Source organism: Budorcas taxicolor, chromosome 20 (assembly GCF_023091745.1).
Source record: "Budorcas taxicolor isolate Tak-1 chromosome 20, Takin1.1, whole genome shotgun sequence".
Taxonomy (NCBI): domain Eukaryota; kingdom Metazoa; phylum Chordata; class Mammalia; order Artiodactyla; family Bovidae; genus Budorcas; species Budorcas taxicolor.
In genome coordinates, this window is record NC_068929.1 from 38,798,577 (window position 1) to 38,816,487 (window position 17,911).

Here is a 17,911-nt window from a genome sequence, read left to right on the forward strand (position 1 = left end):
ACATTGTTTTGAATATATAAGTGTATATTGTTTTACCTGGCAGAATGAAGAAATTTTTAAAAAATGCTGGTTTTCAAAAGGAAATTAAAAGCTTCAGAGATTTGGATAGACTGTGGCAGTTGCCTTTTGCTATATTATTGTTTTTGTAATAGTTGTTTTGTTAAGAAAGTTTAGATTTAATTTTTGAGTCCTAGGAAATTTCTTTTACTTACAGCAGTAATTATTTCTATATTATAAAAGTGTGTCAGAAAAAAGAGTCGTTATTTTTTAAATAAGTATATTGCCACTAAATATTCACCTGGGGTACTTGAATATGAGTGGGGGAAGTATGTGTGTGTATAAATATTATGTTTATTTTTAGCATATTTGGAGTTATTTTAGAAATTTTTTTTTATATTACTGTGATGTAAAATAGAAACTGTGTAACTGGACTTGTTAACATTATATGGAAAATAAGGATAAATAGGTTGTGATTATAGGAATTAAAGGGCTTTACTGTCAATGACATATGAACTGTAGTGAATAAACTTTGATGATATATACTTTGAATTTTATTGACATCTTTTGGAGTGCTTTCTTTTGCATTCTGGTTATTTTCAAGACACGTAATTGCTTCATAGCATAGTTCAAGGTAGGTGAGATATGACTTGATAAAGTATTATATATGTCTACAATTTGAATAGTAGGATTATATGTATAAAGATAGACAATAAGGTAAAAAATATATAAAATAGTAGGATACTAATATGGACAGTGTGGTATGAATGTGGACAGCATTTAATAACATGCTTTCCCTGGTGGCTCAGTGGTAAAGAATCCACTTGCTAACACAGGAGACACGGGTTCGATCCCTGGGTCAGGAAAATCCCCTGGAGAAGGAAATGGCAACCCACTCCAGTATTCTTGCCTGGGAAATCCCATGGGCAGAGGAGCCTGGCGGGCTGCAGTCCTTGGGTTCGCAAAGGAGTAGGAGAGGACTTACTGACTAAACAGTTGCTTGACACATAGACAGTCTGGAACTGTAAGCGCCTGAGCTTTGGAACCTTGTCTCTTGGAATTTTTTTACTTTGGACAAACTGCCTTTTCTGAGCATATTTTCTCATCTCTATTGGAGGAGTTAGTGAAATGTTTGTAAAATATTACAGTTGGCAGGTAGATATAAATAGATATTAGGTGTTTTTTACATGGTCAGTTAAAGCAGAGGAGATGAGAAGAGGGAGAGTTTAAGAGTGAACTGTAAAAAAAAATGAGACATTGTTTCAGCTTTGAGTAGATGTGGTTAAATCAAGACAAATAGGGCATAAATTAAAGACAAAGTATTTTACCGAGAGTGGACTAAGAAAAAGAATTTTAATATTCATTTTGGGTTTATAGAATGGGGGTACTGTAGAGGACAGTACTTAAAAACTGTGGAGTTGTTAAAACATCTTTTTTTGTTGTTAAAATATTTACTGTAGTAAGAAAGCAGTAAATGTTATTTATAATTGAAGAAAATGTAGATCTGAGAGTTGTCATAAATTTACAGTTCTATGAAAGTTAACAAATTGAACATTTTGATAATCAGAACCCAGGTCAAGAATCAGAATATTGTAATACCTTAGAAGTTCCCATTCTCTCTTCATTTAGGCACTACCTCCCCCATCAAGGACAGCACTATTCTGACTTCTAATACCATAGATTAGTTTATGTGATTTTCTCCTACATTACATATACCCTTTTGCATTTAACTTCATTTGCTCAATAGTATGTTGTATCACTGTGTTGTATGTCAAGTCGAAGTTATTTTAATCCAAGTCTGCTTATGTGTGTCAGGTGTATCATGATATATATGGATTTTTTTAATTTGAAAGGGAAGTGAATTTATATGATTAAATAGAATTTGGAATAATTCCACTAATTCCAACTTCAAAAAAACTTTAAAAATCATTTTCTGAATATGTTTTTTTTTCCTCTTCAGTCTGACCTTTTAATAGATTTTAGGCATTAACACATCTGGATAGGTGAATTTTTTTCTTTAATTTTTTTCAAAATGACTGTTTAAAGAAAAATTAAGAAATCACCATGTGGAGTTCAAAGCTACCAGTTAGTAAGTTGGAAAAACTAGAATTCCAATCCAATGAAAGTTTTGTGTTGACCTAATTAAATTGGTAGAATGATTATAAAAATTGGCTTAGTATTTTTATGGAGAAAAAGGGTAGATGGTAAGCGTTTCTTGGACCTCACTGCAATAATATTTTCAGTGGAAGACCTCATTAATAGTTGCAGAGTATCTTCATGTGATTGTTTCTCTATTTTTCCCTTGTTTTTTCAATTTCTTTCATTGATTTCTATTTCTCTTATTCCATTTCTAGTCTTCTGGTGACTCTGCTGTAATAAGACATGCTATAGAAATGGACTAGTTTTTCTTCTATGTATGCTTGATAGTGTTTTCTATTCCTTGATTTAAGATAAATTTTAATTGTTTTTTGTTTTTTACTCAATCCTTTATTGAATTTTAGGTTTTTTTTCTCTGAGTTGGCAGTGCTTTGTGAGGAAGATTTTACTGCCCATCTCTTGGTGTGCATATCCTCAAGAAAGTAGAAGAGAGTATTGCATAGGAAATTGGTTAAATACTTGACAGCAATTTGGCAACATGTGCTTAGTGTAAATGAGTAAAACAGAATAACATTGACTTATTTCAGTATGCAAAAACGCGTAAATGTGAAAGTGAAGCAATATTCAACTATATTAAAGGTGAAGAAGTTTTGATGAAGTGAGTTTTCTAAATGTTGGTAATTTTAAAGATATTAATATTCACTTAAAATATTCTTATGCATATACTCTTTGAAAGTATGGAAAACAGTGACTTTGTAATTCCCTGAAGGTGGGAACATTTAATAACCTTGAAATATCCTTGTTGATTCTGAGTCTAGAATATTTAGTTCACTGAACCAGATTTAAACTGTGTGGATTATTAGTTACCAAAAGAATGCTTGTTTTTAGTGGTGAATTTTGAGTGAGTGCTTGTTTGATTTTATTAATTAGGAATGATTAAATGCAGTAAATCTATATTTTTAACCATGCTTTTCAGGATTATATTAGTTACTGCTCTTGTAATACTGGTATGTAGTTTTTTTTTCAGACTATTTTTAATGATTTTTCCTAGCATAGAGCTGAGCTACTGTGGTAAATTGTTGGCTCGCTAACGTGATCAGAAGTGAAGAGGCCTAAATGATATTTTATCAAAACATTACCAATTGTGTGAAGGATTTATCAAATGATGTGTTGTTTAGCAGACAGTCTAGAAATTATTTGTTATGAAGTAGATGTTTTCCTTCTAAGCAGTCCTCTTGGAAGGGCACGTACTTGTTTTAGAGATGATGTCACTGTTCAAACTATTTTAAAAATTCTGCTTCTGAAGATTACTAAAGCTTATAGACTTTTAGATTGGTATTTGGTTTCTCCTTTGGGATGAATTGGAGTTCAGGAAGTGGTTAAATATAAATTGGGTTCAAATGTAGGGGGAATTCCATTTGATTTATTCACTCATTAATCTGAAGAGAATTCATTGAGCATCTGCTGTATTTTAGCATTGTATTAAATACTGGAATATATGTGACAAAATAGTTTTTCTTAAAAATATACAACCTCTATATGTGATGACTGCCATTATAATCTAGTTAGTGACTTCTTCACAACCATTCTCATTTCCTAAGTCTTCCTTTTGTTCATTATACTTGGCAAAACAGCCTCTCTTTATTCATCCCTACTCAGTCTCTTCTCAGGGCCTTTGTACTTATTACATTCTGTCTGGATTATTCTTCCCCTAATCTTAGTAGGCTTGCTGTCTCACTTCATTTAAGTCTATTCAAATACCACTTTATCAGTGAGGCCTTCTCTGATCACCTGTTGTAACCGTCATCTGCATCATTTTCCGTTTGGTTTTGTTTTCTTCCACAGCTCTTGTTGCTGTTGCCGACTGCAGTAGTATTTATTGTCTCCTGGAATGTAGGTTTTGTGAGGACACGCGCTTGGTGGTGGTCCCCATTGTATCCCCCATGCCGGGCACAGCCCCAGCGCCCCATATGCGCTTGATAAGGACCGTAAATCATTTATTGGCTGAGTAAATGACCATCAAATTTGTGTTTAGTTTGAGGGCTCCAGACTAATTTTTTCAACAGTTTACTCAGTGTCTTAACCATGTGATCATGTATATCAAGCTTACTATGTTTCACACTTACTGATTACCTTATTCTTATAAAAATCTTTCTCTATTTTCCATCTGGGTCTTCAGCGCATTACTTTAATGGGCCAGATCACCCAAGAGAACACCCAGGAGACATTCTGACCTCATTCCTTGTCCTTTTTCTGCATGTCAAATCTGTGACCAGATGATAATGACTTCATCTTTGAAATACTGAAAAATCTTTTTTTTTTTTTGTAAGCACTAGGAAGTTTATTCAATATCCTGTGATAAGCCATAATGGAATAAAATATGAAAGATAATACATATATTTATAACTGATTCACTTTGTTCTACAGCAGAAATTAACAACATTGTAAATAAACTATACTTCAATAAAATTAAAAATAAAACAGAATACATTGTTTTAGTTGTTAAGTCATGTCTGACTCTTTTGCAACCCTATAGACTGTACCCCAATAGGTTCTGCTGTCCGTGGAATTTCCCAGGCAAGAATACTGGAGTGGGTTGCCATTTCCCTCTCCTTGGATAAATCTTTTTTTCCGTTTCTGTTGTCATACCATTACAGAGGCCTCATTTTCTTTCTTGGGTGATTGCATTGGCTTCATAACTACTATCCCTATTCTAGTTCTGTCGTTTTCCAAACTGTTCTCTTCACTCTAACTAGAAACACATTTTCTACAAAGTTAATGTTTACTTTCTCAGCTGGGTTGAAAATCTTCTTTATTTGAGCTTCTATAATATACTATATGTTACCTTTCTTGTAATATTGCTATAATTTGTTCATTCCTGCCTCCTTTAGTCATAGTTGACAAATATTTATTTACCTTTACTATGTGCTGGGTAATTTTCTTTTGTTGGTGATTCAGTGGTGAAAACCTTGAATTATGTTCTAGTAGGGAGAACACAGATAAAAGCAAGTCGACACAGAATTTTAAGTAGAAATAAATGCTCAAAATAATGTAAAATTGGAGTATGCGAAAGGGAGTTGATAGGTGGTTAGGGGGATTGTCAGGGAAAACTCTGATACTTAGTTAATCCAGGACTAACAGGGAAACAGCAAGTGAAGATGTAGGGGGAAAGTCAAGTAGAAAGAGTATATAATACCAAGGCCCAGAGATAGGAAGGAACCATAGATAGAAAGTGCTTGGGGAGAGGGAGTGTGGAGAATGAGAAACTAGAAGAGGTAGGCAGGAAATAGTGTAGTTGAAGTTTATTGGTGTGGAACCCTGAAGCTGAGTAAGTACTGAGAGTTTAGAGGTAGCAGAAACTTCAGAAAGTTGTGAGACTTAAGAAAAGGGCTTTCTAAATATTCTAGGTAGATCACTGATGAGGAGACTTGTAACAATATTAAGAAGGTTGTTTGAAATAAACTTGTCAAACCCTGCTTCCTTTATCTCCAGTTGATTTTATTATATGCTTATAGACTCATGCAGAGATAAAATGGGAATTACAAATTGAAACAGTATTACTTCAGACCTTACCGGTAATTTGTGCAGGTCTGCATTAACCACAGTTTACTTTTATAATGCTGTGAAATACATATTTTTAATACTACCAAATTAAACTATTTTGCTTAGAAAACTGACATTTCTTTTTTGAAAATATACATTCATAATTATTCTGTGAAATGAAAACTGAGTTTGTAATAGGGAAGATCTTGATCCAAATTCTTGCTCCATAATCTGCAGGGAAATACCTAACTTGCTATTTAATTTTCTGAGCCTAAGTGTTTTTTTTTGTGTGGGAAGGATTATATTAGGCTGGTACAAAAGTAATTTTGCTTTTGCATTGTTGAGCCTTAACCGTTTGATATTGGAATACGTTCTTAAATGTGGTTATATTATACATCCTTTCGATGTGCACTTCTTGCTTTACATGTTTTGCTAATGAATTATTACTTGCTGTTTATTTTATATGTATTATAGACTATGGATGATGTTAGACGAAAACCAAATTCAAGTGATTTTCTTATTTAAGTTCAAAATGGGTCATAAGCAGTAGAGATTACTTGCAACATCAACAATGCATTTGGCCCAGTGACTCCTAATGAATGTACAGTGCAGTGGTAGTTCAGGAAGTTTTGCAAAGGAGTTGAGAGCCTTGAAGATGCGCTCAGTGACTGGCCATTGGAAGCTGACAACGACCGACTTGAGAGGATCATTGAAGTTGATCCCCTTACAACTATACAAGAAGTTGCCTAAGAACTCAGTGTTGACCATTCTTTGGTTGTTTGGCATTTTAAGCAAATTGGAAGGGTGAAAAAGCTTGATGAGTGGGTGCCTAATGAGCTGACTACAAATCAGAAAGATCGTTGTCATGAAAGTGTCATCTTCTCTTATTCCATGTATCAGCTATGAACCATTTCTGGATTGGATTGTGATGTGTGAAGAAAAGTGGATGTTATACAACAGCCAGCGACAACCAGCTCAGTGGCTGGACCAAGAAGAAGCTCCAAAGCACTTCCAAAAGCCAAACATGCACCAGAACGGGTCATGGTCACTGTTTGGTGGTCTGCTGCCAGCCTGATCCACTTCAGCTTTCTGAATCCTAGTGAAACCATTACGTCTGAGAAGTATGCTCAGCAAATCAATGAGATGAACTGAAAACTGCAAACCCTGCAGCCAGCATGGGTCAGCAACAAATAGCTCAGTTCTTCTGCATGAGAGCACCTGACCACATGTCACACAGGTGCTTTAAATGTTGAATGAATTGGGCTACAAAGTTTTGCCTCATTTGCCATATTCACCTGACCTCTTGCCAACTGACTACCACTTATTCAAACATCTTGACAACATTTTGCATGGAAAATGCTTTCCAAGAGTTTGTTAAATCCTGAAGCATGGATTTTTATGCTACAGAAATAAACAAATCTATTTCTTATTGACAAAAATGAGTTGATGGTAATGATTCCTGTTTTGATAATAAAGATGTGTTTGAGCCTAGTTATAATGATTTGAAATTCGGGTCTGAAACTGTAATTACTTTTATGCCAACCTAGTAATACTCTGGCTCTTACAAGATTATTACAGTATGACATGAGAAAATTTGTTCAAAGATTTCTAGCATAGTGTCTGTCAAGTATTAGGGTGAAAACCCAGAAGGTAAATGTTATTAAATAAATAATAGTAATTTATTCATTCTTTTAATCTTGGACATTTGGTCGTTTGAAGTTCCTTGCTCTTATAAAGAGTAGTTTTATATATAGTCTTGTATATGAATTCTGGTACTCATACATAAGTTACTCTAGGTTGTATAATTTGGTGTAGAATTACGGCTTACGTGAAAAAATTATACATCATAGTAGAGATATGTTAGAGTTGTTCTTGATCCACATGCTTGGGATTATCAGACTTTCATTAAAATATTTTATTATGAAAAATTTCAGTCATAATATGTAAGAAAAATATAAGGAGCCCTCATATATTCCTTATCCCCCTTCAACTATATAAACATATGCGGCAGTCTTACTTCATTTGTATATTTTCCTTTTTTCTTTGTGGATAATTTTAAAGCAAACTTTGGCATATATTATTTTCATTTGTAAATACATCTGTGTGTATTTCTAAGGGATAAGGACTTTTAAATATTTAACTGCAATACTATTAGCACAGCTAAGTAAATTAGAAGTAATCCTCTTTAGATCATCTAGTATTTAGTGTTCAGATTTCCTGTCTTACAGATAACATTTTGAGTCAGGATTCATACACTTTTGGTTTCATTTTATATATATATATATATCACATTGCTTTTCTTTGTACATAATCTGTCTTTTCACATTATGTATTATTTCTTTTGCCTTTAAATATCTTGAAAAAAAAATGTGTTTAGATGGTTGTTTGTACTATTTTGAAATTCATTGTATGTCCTGATTGTAAGTTTTTGAAGAATTTAGAGGTTTTGAGTATTGCATCTCCTACATTTTTTCTTATCTTGTTTAGGAATTCTTATTAAATACATGTTAGACTTCTTATTATCGTTTTTGTTTTTAAAATTCTTTCATGTATTTTGTCTGCTTTTTTCTTGGGGATCATATACATATCATCTTCAGATACATCTTCCAGTTCATTAGTGATATATAATATCTTACAGTCATCTAAGGAGAACTTCTTAAAATAAAAACAGCATGATTGAAATTTTAAAAACTCAATGGGGGGATAAAAGAATAGATGCAGTTGAGGGGAGAACTAATGAACTGAAAGATATATCTGCTGCTGCTGCTGCTAAGTCACTTCAGTCGTGTCCGACTCTGTGCAACCCCACAGACGGCAGCCCACCAGGACACGACTGAAGCGACTTAGCAGCAGCAGCAGCAGCAGCAGCAGCAGCAGATAGATCTTTCAGTTCATTAGTTCTCCCCTCAACTGTATCTATTCTTTTATCCCCCCATTGAGTTTTTAAAATTTCAATCATGCTGTTTTTATTTTAAGAAGTTCTGCTTCAGTTCAGTTCAGTTCAGTTGCTCAGTCGTGTCTGACTCTTTGCGACCCCATGAATCGCAGCACGCCAGGCCTCCCTGTCCATCACCAACTCCCGGAGTTCACTCAGACTCACGTCCATCGAGTCAGTGATGCCATCCAGCCATCTCATCCTCTGTCGTCCCCTTCTCCTCCTGCCCCCAATCCCTCCCAGCATCAGAGTCTCTTCCATTGAGTCAGCTCTTCGCATGAGGTGGCCAAAGTACTGGAGTTTCAGCTTTAGCATCATTCCTTCCAAAGAAATCCCAGGGCTGATCTCCTTCAGAATGGATTGGTTGGATCACCCTGCTTAGGTGATTGTAAATTTTGAATCTTATGTTTCCGGTCCTTTCTTTTAAACCAAAAGTTTGCAAGTTATAGTTTGAAGATCTTGTGATGTAAGGCTTACAAAGCTGCATTTCTAATAGTCTTATTCAGACATAGACATGCTCATTTAATATTGTCTATACCTGCTTTGGTGCTACTATTACTGAATTACTTACTTATTAAAGAGACCTTATATTACTAGCTTTCAAAGCCCAAAATATTTAGTCTGACCCTTAATGGAACAAGTTTGCCAAACCCCCTGCTGTATTTTCTTTTTTTGTTTTTTGTTTTTTTTTTAAATATTTATTTATTTGGCTGCACTGAGTCTTAGTTGTGGCAAATAGGATCTTCATTGCAGCACGTGGGATCTACTTTGCTGACCAGGAGTCGAACCTGGGCCCCCTTTGGGAGCGTGGAGTCTTAGCCACTGAACCACAAGGGAAGTCCCTTCCCCCCTAACTTTAGATATATAAAATATTATTTCATTGTTTGTATTATGTATATGGTAATTCTAATATTTAAAGTCTTTATAGTTTTTTGTTTTGTTTGTTTCTATTGATACTGACTTGTTTTCATGTTTCCTTCTGTGTTTATAACCAGGATAAAGGTGGCTTCTTAGTTGGGTAGGTGGGTGGGTGGGTTGGAGTGGTGGTTAATGGTTGAATTTGCCTCTCCTTCTTGCCTGGGAATATGGTAGACCAAGGAATACTTCTAAATTAAAATTCTCTCATTGAGAGTTTTTTTGATTGTGCAAAAGAATGTATCTAGGTTCCAGAGACACTTGCTTCAGAGTCTCAGGGAAGTCTCTTTGTATTTTTCAGCTTTACCTAGAAAGACTTTTCTTTGCTCTCTGCCTCTGTTGAATAAGTGTTCTAAGAGTATCCAGACTCACAGAATGAAAGCAGATGGTCAGCATAAACCATACTGTTTGCGTAAATGGTTTAGGGCCAGGAAGCCACTCTTACCAGTTAGGGTGGTAGAAACATTCCCTGAGTTAGTTTCCAGAAGTAAGCCAGCAACTAACCTGGTAAGCAGACCTTTTTAAGGAAAAGCAGTTGGACCTGTTAGGTTAACTTTTTCTGCATAAATGTACAAATGCAACACCTGAGGATGTTGATTTAATGAGAAGTCAGATTGGGTAGGTATGGGAGGGTGCAAGATTCTACATTTCTAACTTGCTGCGAGGTAGCACCCATTTTGGTAGTTCACAGATGTACTTTAGTAGCCAGGTAGCTGCCCTGAAGCAGAAGTCTTTCTTTCCAATTTTTTTTTTTTTTTTATCATAAACAGTAAATTTTTATTCTGAGTTGATAGAAAAGTTATTTGTTGGGGATTAAATTCTCTGTGGTGACAAGTTTTTTCCTTATTGAACTTTACTCAACTTGATTAAGGAGATCTAAATTTATACTTCAATATTGGTACATAGTTTGTGTCATTGGGAGAAACACAGTTTTGATGACTTTGTTGTAGAAAAGAATGCAGGGTCTGGGATGTTGGTAATATTAATTGTACAGACCCACAACCTAATATCCACAGTTCTGAAAAACTAAAAACTCTGAAAATGAAAGCTATTTTTTGTAAATTAAGTGACGTGACAAAACCTAACCTGACCTAAACTTACTTGGCAGCAAAACGTGACCAGAGTTTGTATTATCTCAGTGTGTCTAACCTGCATGTCAGACAAAGGCTCATCTGAAGGTCCTGTAGTAGAAGTATGTAAAGCAGTCATATTTAAAGGCATTATCAGAAAGCATAAATAAATATAAAAATATTAGCAGTTAGTGTGGTCATATTCAGATGTCCTGTTCATGCAAGAGATAACCAAAGAAGTGCTTTATATTGTTATAATAGTTCAGAGCTTTTTAAGGTTAAATTCAAACGTTTGTAAATTTACTTTTAGATTTTGATTATTGGTGCTAATTCACTTATTTATGCATGCCTGAGTGAAATGTATGGAAAAATAACAAGTAGTAAATTTTTAATTAGAGAGTTTGTTTACATTTGTATTACACAGATCAATTGCGTATTATGGCATTTTTGCATAATGAAAATCACCATTGACCAAGGTTCACGAAAAAGCTTAATGTATCATGTGTTGCCCTCATGCCTGGGACTCCAGATTAGTCATTATGTTTTTGTCTTGATAATTTTGATGAGATGTGTCTTCTTTGATGTATATAAATGATTTTATTGAGCCATAAAAAGCGTAAACAGAATACTACATGTAATATCCACAGGGCACTGATTCAGAACTTAGTCGTACATAAAAATAAGATACTACTGTGATAATAGTCTGTGTAAGATATCTCAGTGATATTTGTTGTCCTGGATGTAATTTTCTAGTTCAGACATTATTGCTATTGGCTGTAGAAGGAAATTTTGGAAAGTTTTTTTTTTTAAAGGATGAATTAATTTGATTACAGGACATACTGAATTTGAGATGACAGATCACCAAACGTGAAAACAGATTTGTTTTTTAACAAATGTAGAATAATGATAAAATGTAGAATTGAAACGTTGAGGCTTTGTTTATTTAAAGGTTAAAATTGGATTTGTTAGTATTACGGAGACAATGAAAAAAGAAACCTAAGGGCAAATGATAGAATTTTTGGTAATATTAAAGAGTATAAAATAAGAGGAAGGAATGCAAACCTTTAAGAGAGGTACATAAGCAACAGTGAGAAATAGGTATGAAGAGGACCAAGACAGTGTGATTATAGAAACCAAGAGAAAGAAGGTAGGTTTGGTTATCATTGGCCAATAGTGCTATAATGGGAAAGTCAGGGAGTTTGAAAAACTGAGAAAAAACTTTTGCATTGGGCAAATAGTGAACTTGTAGAGGACAACTTTAGTGGAATGGTGGCCTAGATACCAAATTGGTAGAATTTAGAAGGTGAGGTAAGAATTTATTAACTTGAGTCTCAGAGAGTTTTGGTAGAAGTAATGTCACATCAAAAATGGGAAACACTGGGCAGAAGCATTTTTTTTTAAGACCAGTAAAAGAGACAGGTCAATTAGAAATAGTGAGTAATTAATGATGGAAATACTGGAATTAGTAAGGTGTGAAACCAGTAAGACAAATGGAAAGGTTAGAAAATAACATTGTAATAGCATTTTTCAGCTTTCTAACTCACATTCAAATTGTGTCCTGCAGCCAAAGTGTATTTGTACCCTTTGCTCCTCAGTCTCTGAGAGGGAAGTCCTTAATTACATTCATAGAAGCCACCTGTCAGTCAAGTGATCCTACCTATAAATAGTCGTTTCATAGAGAAAAACAGAAACATAAAAATAGCTGTATAAGCAAAATGTACAGCTAACTTTGTAAATAAATCTAATAGGCTGGAGGTATATAACAATTAATTGTCTCAGCTTTTAGGCACAGCTGTTCTGTTCTTTTACAAGGTTCATTTACATAGTGAATTGTTTCAGAGAGAAACAGAACTTTTTTCTTATGATGAAAGATTTCTGACGAGAGAACTGTGGAAACCTAATGATTTAACAGACTAAGACATAGAAGTTTTAGCAGAACATCCAGTGATTGTAATCTTTACATGGAAATTGATTTTAGTTATTCACCATCTTAGAAAATGTTCTGATTGCAGACAGTGCTTTTCATAGATTTTCTGCAGAATAGCAATGAAATAATGTGATGACCAAGATTTCTTTCAATCTTTTTTGTAGCCCGGTGAATGGCTTTTGTGTATACTTTGTATGTATTCACAAAGTGAAAGTGCTTTGTGAATTTGGTTACTATTTTGTACAGGAATTATCTCATAACAAGTGTTATAAGCCTAAACATTCTGATCTCTAATTTTACTGTAAAAAAAGGGAAAGAGATGAACTCTTAAGAAAGTACTTCATATTTTTTCCCCAACTCTTCTTCATTTTCTACCACAAACATCTAAGTTATCTTTACCAAAAAATCTTAAAAAATTCACAGATTACTTACCATGTAAAAATAGATGATGATGAAATGATTAGAAGATAATTAGGTAAGGTAAATAATTAAGGTCAAGGCAGTTCATTGTTAATCACATTAAATAAGCTTATTCTTACCTTAGAAAGAGTGATTCCTTTCCAAAGCAATAGAAATTGAAAAGCAGATACATTAAAGCAGTGTGATCTTTCTTATTTGCTCCTTTTTCGTATGCATCTCTACTATAGTTATTGTCATTATAATTAATCACAAGATAGGATTTCCATTATAAATTCTTACATTTTAATATTCATAGTGTGGTGTGGGCCATCTATTCAGTAAATGTATATTGAGGTGGTTACTGTGTATCAGACATGATACTGTGTATCATGCCATTAGGATGGCATCATAATGGTGAACGGAAGGTCAGACTATCATGTAATTACAAACTAGTATGTACACTGAAGATACATTCTCCTTTGAAAGACAGGAGAATTGCATATGCAGGGCGATTGCATATGGAATAAGATAGACTCTAGAGTCAGATAACTTAGATTCATATCTTACTACCATATCTGGTATTTATGTGACTTTAGGCACATGAACTAATGTTCATTTTTTTAAACATGAGAATGATAATATTAGCACTTACCTTGTATGGTTGGTATGGAGATGAAGACAGATTTTTCATGTAAAAATATTAGCAAAATAGGGTGTAGCGCTTGTCATATAGTCTAGTGAAGTTTGATAACTTTTTGTTTTCCCATAGTGTTACTAGTAAGTGTTATATACATATATGTACATACACCTATTCCCATTTCATGTTGATCTCCAGACCTGAGACTATATCTTATATTTACTAATATTTCTCATCTAAGCAGTTGGCATAGTGTATTGGCATAGTGAACCCTGAAATGTACAATTGAATAAAACTTAGATGTGGTTAAGACTCCAAATGCAGGGGCCATGGGTTCAAGCCCTGCTTAGGGAAAATCCCACACGCTGCATGGCCAAAAGAAACCAAAAGAAAAAAAAAAAAAAGACAGAAAACTTAGAAATCTAAAGTTGCTCCCAAGATAATCAAAACTGTACTTTATTAGGATACCTTTGTATTTTTAGTTATATAAGTAATAAAATGGCTAAATACAATCTAGAGGGGAAACCTGTGTTCCTATCATTCTGTTCCCAGGATGTTGGAACAAGAACCCAACAAAACTATTCTCTTCCAGTCTCTGGGAAAAGGAGATAGAGAAAAGATTTAGTTGTAAGAAAGTATACAAACGGTGGTTGAGTTTTAACTAATTATACCTCTGGTGGTCATATCATTTACAATACAGCCTAGGATACTTCGGGGAGTCAAAGGAGGTAGTTTTAATCACACTGGCATGATAGGTGTAAATTAGAACTTAGATCAGATACATGTTCTGTCATAACTTGTGGTAGCGGTATGAAGAATGTATCATGAGAACATAAAGAAGGGTGCTTGCAGGTTAAGGAAAATTTTACACATCTGAATAAGACTTCTCAGGAATGATGATTTCTTCCAGATCAGGTAGGGAAAGAAGGGGCATGCCTGGCTAAAGAAACCGAGTGCCATCTTGCTGCCTCTGTAGTGCTGCTTCTAAACGAATTATTCCCTCTCAAGAGGTGCTTCATGTCCATCGTTCTTCTAAAGTAGCCCTACGAAACTATTCAATTTTTAGTATGATAACATTTAAGGAGCTTATAACTAAACTGATTTGCTTGCAGAAGTAATTGATAGGTTTTCCTTGTCCATCTCTATTACATATTTATATTTAAAATACAACAGTGATTAAAAAAAGATTATTGTCTGCTTCAGTTGCTTGGGAGGAAAAATGATCATTTTCAGTACTGAGGGTAGATAATTCCTGTTCTGCATTCCAGATTGTTACACCAGAACAAATGGATGAAAATTACAAAGGGACAGAGTTTGGCATCAGTATAAGGGGCAATATTCTACTACTCTATCAAAAATAGAAAAGGGTCTCCTAAGAAAATTATGACCAACCTAGATAGCATATTGAAGAGCAGAGACATTACTTTGCCAACAAAGGTCCGTCTAGTCAAGGCTATGGTTTTTCCAGTGGTCATGTATGGATGTGAGAGTTGGACTGTGAAGAAGGCTGAGCACTGAAGAATTGATGCTTTTGAGCTGTGGTGTTGGAGAAGACTCTTGAGAGTCCCTTGGACTGCAAGGAGATCCAACCAGTCCATTCTGAAGGAGATCAACCCTGGGATTTCTTTGGAAGGAATGATGCTAAAGCTGAAGCTCCAGTACTTTAGCCACCTCATGCGAAGAGTTGACTCATTGGAAAAGACTCTGATGCCGGGAGGGATTGGGGGCAGGAGGAGGAGGGGACGACAGAGGATGAGATGGCTGGATGGCATCACTGACTCGATGGACGTGAGTCTGAGTGAACTCCGGGAGTTGGTGATGGACAGGGAGGCCTGGCGTGCTGCGATTCATGGGGTCGCAAAGAGTCGGACACGACTGAGCGACTGAACTGAACTGAAGAAGTTTTTAGTTCCTGTGCATTAAAGGTAAAAGGAAGGACGTTTTCCCAGGATGCTATCATTTTGATAGATCTTTTACCTCCGAAATTATATCACTCTTTGATATTAATAATTGTTAGAATTTCAGGAAATGTTAAATAATTTGAAGCAGTGCTTCCTCACCTTTTGGACCTGGAGTAACGGTGAGAAGATGTACTTTCACTCTTCTTGTTGATGGAGGAGACAGATTTGTTGCTGGCTTTTACAAAGGAAATACTAACTATAGGTATTGCCATGTATTTTTAATCCTTTATGTCTGCTCACAATAAACATAGATAATATTAAGATGTAATTAAGTAATACATATTAGATTTATGTAGTCACATTTAATTTTGTTAATTCTGATGCATCCAACTTTTCTAGCTTGATGCTTATTAGCATTTCTTCATGTATATTCACAAATAAGTCACAGAAAATATTGTCCAACTCTGCTTCCACTCCTCATCACTCTGGCATTTTTAAGAAGGCAAATAAAAGATTTTACTTCAAAAATGAGCAAATCTTGGATCATAAAAGTAATATGCTAAAACATGTAGCCAAAATTCATTAATTTAGACACACTAATATGTGAATTAAACATTTGTTTGGGATGGCCGCATAACTCACATAATTGATCCATAAAAACTGTTTTTGTAAGCAGACAGTAACTAATTTTAATGATAGTTGCTGCTATTTATCAAACATCTGTTATGGGCAAGGTGCTCTGCTAAGTAAGTTGTACCTCATACCTTGAAACAATGCCTTCAGGTCAGGTAATTAGTATAATATATTCACTGTAACCTTGGGCTTCCTTGATAGCTCAGTTGGTAAAGAATCTGCCTGCAATGCAGGAGACCTGGTTCAATTCCTGGGTCAGGAATATCCACTGGAGAAGGGATAGGCTACCAGTATTCTTGGGCTTCCCTTTTGGCTCAGCTGGTAAAGAATCTGCCTGCAGTGAGGGGGACCTGGATTTGATCCCTAGGTTGGGAAGATCCCCTGGAGAAGGGAACGGCTACCCACTCCAGTATTCTGGCCTAGAGAATTACATGGACTGCAGAGTCCATGACATCACAAGGAGTTGGACGTGATGGAGCGACTTTCACTCACTTATTTCACTGTACTCTTAACATTTTATGGAAAAAACCCAAAATGGACTTTTTGGCCAACCCAGTATAAGAAAGTGGTACCTGTGAGGTTTAATAACTTAGTCAAGGATAAGTGGTTTGTAGGTGATTAAGCTAGATTCCTTTTAAAGCTGTGGTTTTTCTAGTAGTCATGTACAGATATGAGAGTTGGACCATAAAGAAGGCTGACTGCTGAAGATGCTTTCGAATTATGGTGCAGGAGAATACTCTTAAGAGTCCCTTGAACTGAAAGGAGAACAAACCAGTCAATCCTAAAGGAAATCAACCCTGAATATTCATTGGAAGGACTGATGCAGAAGCTGAGACTCCAATACTTAGGCCACTTGATGTGAAGAGCGGACTCATTGGAAAAGACTCTGATGCTGGAAAAGATTGAAAGCAACAGGAGAGGGGGGTGGCAGAGGATGATATAGATATAGATAGCATCACCACTCAATGGACATAAATTTGAGCAAGTTCCGGGAGATAGTGAAGGACAGCAAAGCCTGGCATGCTATAGTCTGTGGGGTTACAAAGAGTCAGACACAGTTTGGCAACTAAACAACAACAGCAGCAAGCTAGATTCAAATCCAGTTCTTTTTTATTTCAGAATTGTTCTTTCTATTACTCTCAGATAAATGTATGCCACTAGTATTTGGTCATTAATTTACTCTGTGTACTTCAACCGAAATTTATTTAAGTGTCAATTTTATGCTATATATTTATTGACAGGTAAGGATATTATTAATAATATGATTTATCACAGCATGTTACAAAGCAGTATATATTGGAAACATTTTAAAATAAATGCATGCTTACTCGTGTGTATATATATATACACACACACACATCTGTGCATATATGTATATGTGCATACATGGAGAATTAAACTAAAGGGGGAATGAATATATATATGTGTGTGTGTCTATAGATGTATAGAGATAAATAAAAGGTTTCTTAATTGTAGTTTTCTTCTGGTAGTTTTCTGTATATATGTTTGTATCTATGTATGCATGTTTGTGCTTATATAATATTAAATTGCTGAAATTGACTATAGTTATTTCATTACTTCCAGAGAGTCAGTGGGAACATGCATAGGACTACAAGTTACACAATAAGAGGAAAAGAGCAACTGTAATTTTAGCGGTTCTTTTGTGTTTTGCTTCCTTGCATTTGAATGGTTGGCCATCATTGCCAGCTAGCCACACTTTTTTTTTTTTTTTTTCATTTTTTTTCTAGCCACATTTTTTTTTTTTTCTCTCTCTTTTTTCCTTAATGCAGCTCTGGGCTAAACTACTGGGCTTCAGGGAGATCCTAGTGGATTATCTCATTTGTGCTTTATGCATTT